The sequence below is a fragment of the Durio zibethinus genome, chromosome 17 (genome assembly GCF_047325235.1).
Source record: "Durio zibethinus cultivar Kanyao isolate XHJ-2024 chromosome 17, ASM4732523v1, whole genome shotgun sequence".
Lineage (NCBI taxonomy): Eukaryota > Viridiplantae > Streptophyta > Magnoliopsida > Malvales > Malvaceae > Durio > Durio zibethinus.
Genome location: NC_143178.1, coordinates 21,448,275 through 21,457,795, shown reverse-complemented (window position 1 = coordinate 21,457,795; position 9,521 = coordinate 21,448,275).

Below are 9,521 nucleotides of genomic sequence, written 5' to 3'. Positions count from 1 at the left end.
TACCAAACTATTGGAGAATTTTCATAGATTCAAATTTTATGGAATCCACCAAACTATTGGAAAGTTCCATAAATGAATTTAAGAAAAATAAAAATAATTTTATCTTCCAAATGATTGGAGGATTGATTTTTAAATTAAGTTTTACCAAACTATTGGAAGATTTAATGAATTTTTTAAAAACAAAATAATGAATAAAATTTCTATAAAATATTTTTACAATAAAATCTCACCAAACTATTGAAAAATCTGCATTAAAGTAAGTCCTACCAAATTATTGAGAGACTTACTGATTTTCATGAACAAAATATATCAATAAATTTGACAACGAAGCTTCTTTAGGGTTAGATATTAGTCTCCATAAATACTTCTAAGATGAAAGAATTATCTTAAATTGCTACCAAACTATTGGGGTAATTTTAAGATTGATTCTCAATATTAAGTATTTTGGAAAATCATAAAAATGTTTAAAGCTTGAATAATTTGGAATCAAACAGGTACCATCTTTGATAGGCATTGTGAGAGTGTTATAACATTTTTCACATGTAACTATACTTTCGAACTTAAAATCTGATTTCATGGATCAGAATCTGCTTCAGATGGCCAATCACACCTAAACTAAAAAAGATAAGTGACAATTCTTCTAATCCATGTCTAGTGGTAAGTCCACGGATCTATACGTTATGACAGTAGCTATACTTTTACATTAATAGCACAATTATTAATTACACGTTTTTTCAATAAATTACGTTAAAATTAAATAAAAATATAAATAAATCAACTATTAAGCAAATCTTTTTATCAAAATAAGAAAAATAAATATACTTTTAAAATAATGAAGTTGAAACTTACTTTGATCAAATTTTTCATAAAGTGATTCTTTTTTTTGTTGAAAAAGGATTGCAAGATAATCCGAAATAAAGATTAGAGAAAAATTAAAAAGCAAAGAATTATATGAAAATCAAGAGAAATTGTAGTAAGTTATAAATAAAAGGAAAAAACACATTTGATACTTGGTTGAAAATTTAAAATCTTTTTAAGAAAGTTTAAAAATTAATTTGATTTTTGTTAAATTTAAATATTTTTAATTTAAAACTTATGATAAATCTCTTAGATTTAGAAGACCTGTAAGTAGTGCTTGGTAGGTATAATAAAAAAATAGTAATTGATTTTAATTTCTACTAAATTGCAATGCATAAAATTAAATTATAAAATCAATAAATAAATAAATTAAATTAACCATTTAAATTTCTTTAATATATAAATATAATGTATACTCATAGTAATACGAAAGGATTGTCAAAACTTTAGAGGCCTCAACCATCAATAACCATTCACCTCTAGAAAGCTTTTGCAATTCATGGTCAAAATTTGCATCTTAGTTACGTGTAATTGTTCCAAAACACATGTAATAATGATATTTATAGATACTTCGTTTTGTTAAGGGATTTTATGATATTCATTGGGTTTTAAATCTTAATTTGATAATGGGCTATGGAATTGTGCAATTGGACTTTAAATATGGGATAAGATTTAGGCCTAATATCAAAAAGCCCAAAAATGCTTTCAATCCATTTTTATTTTATTATTTTTTCCTTTTGGTTTATAGTTTTTATTTTTTATTATTATTTTTGGTTTTTTTCTCTTTGACAAAAAAAGAGAGAACAAATAAAAAAAATAGAAAAAACATAGTTATTTGCAAAAAGAAAAATTTGTAGATTCAGTTCTTGGATCTTATTGAAGATTGAAAATCTAATAATTAATTGTTTATGGAAATACTTTATCCTTAATTCATGTAAAAAGGAAAGATTACAAAAAAAAAAATTTTAATTTAAAAATTTTGCCAAGATTCAGTGTGATTGAGGTTTGTCAAATTGAAGTGGGATTTCATCTCTATGTAAAGACCTCTAATATACAATTATAAGAGACATAAGCAAGCACACAAGTAGCTAAAGCAAATTTTTTTTCTAGGTATGGTTATGAGTTCTTGAGATTCAAATTTTTGGTGTTTGGGGTTATTTTGAAGTTATGATGTTTCTGGTATCTTAGGAAATTCTTGAAGTTATTTTGTTTTGAATTTTTAGGATTGTTTTGTTTTTCTGAAAATTTTTGGGATTTTTGAATGTTGGATTTCGTTTCTAATTTTTCAATGGGTTTCATGGTGGTCGGAGGGATTTTGCAATGGTTGAATATGGGTTTTGGGATTTTCTAGGGAAGGTTTGAATTTTCCTACATCATTTGAATTTTTTGGTGCTAGATTCTACAATTTTGGTCAGCCAATTAATTTCACTATGGGATTTTTAGAGAGAAAAAAGAGAAAACAAAAGTTAGAGAGAGAAAAAAAAAGAGAAAGTCTAAGGAAAAAGGTTAATTTTTAGCTTTTATACAAGGATGACACAATGTTTTTAGGAGTAAGGTAGATCTCCTTTTCAACCTGAGGAGATTCGACTGTCAACCGTTTTTGGATTTGACCTGAATTGTAGGTTTTTTATTTTTTTTGTTTTTATTTTCTAATTTTTTTTGTCTATTTTATTATTTATTATTTTTAATTGTGACCGAGTTAAAAGTTATGAGACAAAAAAAAAACTTTGGTAAGATTTTTCTTGTTTTATTTGTATTTTTTATGATTTTTTTGCATGATTTGTTTATGATATTTAGTTGTAAGATTTTATTATGATATTTTTGCTTGAATGATTATAATATATATTTGCATGATATTTCATATGGATTTAATTTATTTACATAATATTTTGTATGGATTTCATTTGTATAATCATGATTTGTTTAATATATTTGCATGATGTTTTTTATTTATTATATGATATCCTTACATGATTTTTTATATTTTGGCGTGATTTTTTTTATGATGTTTGCATGATTTATTTTGCATGTTTTGATTTATCATATTATTCCTTGGTATTTTTTATAGTATTTTGTATGATAATATTTTGTAAATAAATAAAAGGAATTGAAATTTGATTTTTCATAAGATACTTAATAAATCTGATGGTGAACTTCTTTAAGTGAATTATAAGTTTATTTTAAGTACTCTTGAAGTAAGAAAAAAAAATTTTGGTGAAAGTTTAACACTTCTTTCTAGTATTTAAATATTGAAATTAATAAAAATAAGGATTAAAACCATTTGAGTTAAGGATTAATTTGGTACCAATTTGTAGGTGTTGTGAGGAGTGTTAAAAACGTTTTCCCATATAACCGACTTGAACTTAGTGTTGTTGATATAGATCAAAATCTATTCTTTTTAGAAACCCTTAGTCGACCTTAGGATAACATTAAAAACAATAAATTCACATCAGTGGCTAATTGCACTTAGATAAAAAAAAATAAATTGATGGTAACTCCATATTTTTTGTGTTTAAAGGGCAAGTTTTTGGATTTGAACGTTATGACAGTTTAACGACTCCATTGAGGATATTAGAGAGTCAAACCATTAGTTAGTTGTGTGTTATCTTAAGCCTTACTTTGATGATTTTATTATATAATTATTTTTCATATGCACTAACCTATTTGTTTATTGCAGCCTATGATTTTTTATCTGTACTAATTTATTTGTTTATTTTATAGATTTTGATTTTTTATGCGTACCAATTTATTTAATTATTTTGGTTAGCATGTTCCTTACACACACACTATAAATGCATTCATGCATAAACTCTAAACCTGAACTTTGTTCTTTCTTAGGAGGAAGCAAGTATCTACACTCTTGTGAGGTAATAATTTCTATGTGAATTATCGAAAACTCTCACTCAAATTGAACCCTTTTTATTTGAGCTTATAATAGTGAGTGAGGATCAGGGTGTCTTAATAGTTTATAATGGACTATAATGTAAGGAACAATTTGAGAATCTTTAGATTGTCAAACCTTTGAATTCTGCATGTAAATAAATCATAAGAATACAAACCTAAGTTAAAGCTCTATCTTCACCTTTGTATAAAAAATCCTAAATATAACACATGAAAGAATATTTCTTATTATTTTACTTGTAAAATTGTATTTTGCACCTTGTACATATTGTATTTACTAATGCTTTTCTTTTACTGTATGTGCATGCATTTATATCATTAGATTTTATCATAAGGAATGATTATCACAAAACAATTTTAATAAAAAGAATCTTGATTATATCCATTAAAGCCTAACAAAATTTCTTATTGGCTTGAAAATGAAGTCCGAGCTTCCAAACAAAAGGCTTAGAAGGGAATTAAAGGGAAGAATCGATAACAGGGTTCAAGCATTCAAAAAAGAAAGGGACAAATAGAATAATTTGTTTGCTGACCTTAACTAACATAGTCATTTACCACTCATGAGCTGGCACAATTCTTGAAAGAAAATAGACAATTTACAAGGTAAAAGTGTAAGAAAGTGAAAAAACATTTTTTTAGGCACAAAAGCACATTTAAATGTTGGATGGGGTGGTTGTTGAGATTGGAACACAAATGGGTGCCTTGAATAAGGAGTGTGAGCAAGCAAATGAAACATATGTGAGAAAGCATGACTAATTGGAATGCCTACTTGATCAAATCACTGTAGCTACTTATAAAGCCAAAGACATGGTAGAAGAAATCAAGGAATGAAAAACAAGGTTACCAACAGTTAGAACACATGATAAAAAACTAGTAGATTTTCTCAATAAAGTACAAGGCCAATATCGATAGATTAAGGATTTCTTTCCACAATAAACTTTAGACTTTCTATGGATGTAATTTTGGATTTGATAAAATTAATTTTTAATTCAATAAAAATTTTTCTTGTTAACAATTATTATGTGGTAAATCCTTCTTATTGCATTCATTTATATATTAATTTACTCTCACACACAACTGAAGTTAGGGTGATTTCATAATATCTTTCTAAATATGCATGATAACATGTCATTCTAATTTAAAAATTGTGGTAAATCAACGTTTAAGGATAGCTCAATCTTTAAACAATCTGAGATGTAAAAACATTAGATATCAAGTAAGGATCATGAAAGAAGAGTACATTTTTCGTTTTCAAAAATTAGTAAAATCATAATAAGAGCTAAAGAGATAAATCACTGAATTGTTAAATAATCTGAATAAGGGAAAAAAATGGTTTTGGCACATACCCAACACAAGCATCTCAAGGGGCCCAACATCAAGTGTTGTTTATTGGAGGTTACACCTATATGCATACTAATATACTTTCAGTAGCTATTTTTACTCATTTTTAAGGATACATCACTACTATTTAGATGTCAAAGTATCTGATCCAACTCAAATTCCCAATCTATATGATTCAAAAAAGCAAGAGAACTTGAAAATAAGCATAATAAAAACAAAAGAAGACTTTAGATCACAACAAAAGATAGACCTCAGAGAATAAAAGCTCAGATCGATTTTTTTTTTACTTAGTTCAATTTAAATTTGAATGTTAATTTTTTTTTTTAATGTTTGGATTGAATTTCAAATCGAAAAGTGAAAAACCTAAAAATATTCAAAATGACCCGAATTATATATTTTTATTAGTTTTTATATATTTTAAATTTTTATAAAATAAAATAATTATTTTATATCTAAATCTGTTTAATATATTAAAATAATATTAAAATTAAAAAAATTAAATTTCAAAAACTAATGAACTAAACTGATAAAATTCAATTGATTATATCGATTTTAAAAAAAGATTAATTTGGATTTGGATCGAGCTTTAAAAGTTATATTATCATGCATTATCTAAAAAAATTGAACAGAATCTAGTCTGATAGAAATCGTTGTTACTCTTATTATCGATGTATAGATTTTATATATTATTATTTAATTATATAATAAAAAATCATTAATGAATAAACACAAATTTTTATAAATTCTTAAAATAAATACTTAAAATTTAATTTTTTAAAAAAATTTTATTAATAAAATAAAATAATATGATATAGTAACAATTTATAAAATTATATACCGATAGTATCTTAAATAATCAAAACAAAGCAACTATGTAAGAATCTACCATAGTTCTTAATCTCTAACGTTGTAAAACGGCTGCAATGTATGAAGGCGGCGACCGACAATTTCAGGCGTAGAAACAAGAACTTTGAAACAAAAACTCAAATGAAAATGGAAAGACAAATTGATCACAGATTCCAAAAGATAATGATGAATCAAGTGAACAAATTGACTGAAATTGCTTACAAGTTAGCAAATGCTGACCCGTTTCCGCAATAATTGAACAATAATAATTAATAACAATGATGTAAACAATATCTTGACTATTTACAATTGCAATTTGGATACAAAATGACAAAGGACATGGCACATGGTCATTCTGTCAGCGTCAGAGTCCTTCAGTCAATCGACCAGTATAAAAATCTCGTAACCAACAGTTGATTATCTTGCTTGCGGAACCCTTAAATCCTGGCCCTGACTTCTCTTAGATAATAAAAATCAACTGATATAAAGTGTCAATTTGGAGAATCAAATAATGCAGAATATGTCCTTTTCTTCTGACAAATCTTGTGTAAATATATTCAAACTTGGATTCTCCACGTGTTGGAATGCACAACGAAGCCTACACGTGCAACACCATCTACCAAACAGGTTATGTCTGTGTCAAACATCATCCAATGTTGGCTGGGTTCCAGTGTTTGAGCGGCTATTTGTACCCTCCAAAGTTACACAATTTATTGAAGAAACTATATTTAATTTCAACGATGAAATTGATAGAATAATTTGTCCATGATTTTTTGGGGAAAAATGTTTCGCAGTTGAGAATTAAATTCCCTCAAAGGCCTAGCTCTAGTGTCACGTTTTGAGTGGGCACGACAGACACATCAGGCGTACCAGCACGCGAGCCAGTTAGAGGTTGAAACTCGTAGATCAGGCATGCTAACAGGTATTTACGCGCAATGCCTAGGAGATTAGACTAGAACGCCTGCCCAGCTTGTAGGTCAGCCCGTGAGGCTAAAGCCTGGCATTCAGGCTGCCCGCACTACATACAAAAGGGCCCAAGGTGCTAGAGACGCAAGTGAACATTTTGAAAGCTTGCAGGATCAGCAGGAGCCTCCTGGCAGATTTGGTTGACCCTAAAAATCAGAAGTTAGAATCTTGATTGATTGTAATCTGTATAATCCCATGATTTTAGCATTTATTCTAGGGATATTGTCATTAAGTGTAGTTAGAGCCTCAACTATAAATAGAGGGCCGTTCCACCCTTATTTGTACACCATCAAACATTTCTATTTCAGTGAATATACAGCATATTCTAGCATTCTGCCTTGTTATCATGTTTCTCTTTAACTTGCGTAATCAGCCATTCCTATTGTTCTAGTGCTCGTACGCTTGTGTTTAAGGCTGACTTAGGCATAAAAAAGGAGATTCCAAGCTTAAGGCCGCACGGATTCTGAGTCTAAGGTCAGAGCCCGTAACAGTTGGTATCAGAGCAAGTTTGGTTCTATGTGTTTGTGTTGTGCAGGTTAGATCGTGATTGAGGAGATGGCATCCCAAAGTGACGTTGCTAACCAACAACCAGAGGCCCAAGAGCAAGGGTGTGGAAGAGGTAGGAAAGCCAGTTCAAGAGATATATAGTCCACCATGGACGGTAGGCTAACCAAGGTGGAGGTGACCATGGGCGAAATGGGGGAGAAGCTTGAGGAAGTGGAGACTCACATTGCATCGCTAGACTCCATGTGAGAGGAGATCTAAGGTGAGCTGCAAGCTACTCTCAACAAAGGCGTGGACGTGATCACCCAAAAGAATGAGGCCTTGGAGGCTGAAGTGCTGACCTTGCATGATGGCATGGAGGCCATGTGCCAGTAGATGAAAAAGCTTACCGGTGAGCTCGTTGCTTGCAAGACTTCCATTGGAAGTGACATGTTTGCTGGAGTGTCCAAGTCCGGAGTGGATGTCCCTAAGCCTAAGGAGTTCAAGGGGACTAGGGTGGCCAAGGAAGTAGATAACTACCTATGGGGTATGGAGCAGTACTTTCAGGTCATGGGCATGCAAGACGATGTGATAAAGGTAAGCATCGCTGCTATGTATCTCACTGATGTAGCCTTATTGTGGTAGAAGTGTAGGTGTGATGATGTTAGGCGTGGGAGCGCTAAGATTGGAACTTGGGCAGAGTTTCAAAAAAAGTTCAGAGAATAATTTTACTCGGAGTATGCCATTGATGATGCACGAGCAAAGTTACGTAGGCTAAACCAGCAATGGGACATAAAGGAATATGTCTAGAAATTCTCTAAACTGATGCTACAGATCTTGGATCTAGGCGAAAAAGACGTCTTATTTACTTTCATGGATGGGCTGAAGTCGTGGGTGAAGCATGAGCTACAACGGAGAGGAGTTTATGACTTGGCTAAAGCCATGACTACTGCTGAGGCCTTGATAGAGTTCAAGCCTCTGAACAAGTTCGAGTCTTTCAAGCCCAAAGGTAAGGGCAGGGACGATAGGGATAAGAAGAAACAGTCCAAGGGGAATGACCGTGATCGGGAGTCCAAGGATAGAGACCGAGACCGTTCAACCAAGGATGGCAAGAAGAAGCCACTAGCAGGCAAATGAAAAGCAAAAGGGGACCGAGAGCCACTAGTATGTTACCTATGTGGAAGGAGCCATATAACGTGTAATTGCCCGTAAAAGGGCAAGCTGGCTGCTGTAGACAAGGAGTCTGACGAGGAGCCAGAGTCAAAGGCAGTAAAACTTGGGTCGTTGGTGCTCAATGCTATCCAGAGTAAGGGGAGTTGTAAGCCAAAGGGCTTGATGTTTACGGATCTGATGGTTGCGGGTCAGAAGGTGAGTGCACCGGTGGACACAGGTGCCTCACATTTTTTTATTTCAGGTGATGGAGCCTGAAAGCTCGGACTAAAGGTGTAGAAAGAGATTGGTACCATTAAAATGATAAACTTCAAGGAAGTTTCAGCCATTGGAGTAGTACGAGAAGTGGAGTTGTAGCTTGGAGATTGGAAAGACAAGGAAACTATAAAGGTAATACCCCTTGATGACTATGATTTGTGATTGGGTTAAATTTCTTTGTTCGGATTAACGCCCACATTGTGTCTTTTGTCGATTGTGTTTGCATCTTGGATGCACGGTGCCAATGCCTAGTACCATTAAGGAGAGGGTCTGGAGTTAGGTTGTGGGTGGTGTCAGCCATCCAATCTACCAAGGTGGTAAGCAGGGAAGAAGACACCTTCTTGGCAGCCCTGAAGTATGATGAGCTAAGGGAGAAAGAGATCGAGTCACCTTTGGAGGTGCTAAAAGTGCTGAAGACCTTTAGTGATGTGATGTCCGTAAAGTTGCGTAGCCAACTACCACCTAAGAGGAAGGTGGACCACAATATCGAACTGGAGTCCGAGGCCAAGCCACCAACTAGAGTCCCTTACTGAATGTCCCCACCAGAGTTAGAGGAGTTGAGGAAACAGCTAAATGAGTTAGTTGATGCTGGCTTTATCAAGCCATTGAAGGCACCATATGGTGCACTGATTCTATTCCAGCACAAACATGATGGGTCGTTACAGCTGTACATAGACTATCGGGCTTTGAACAAGCTG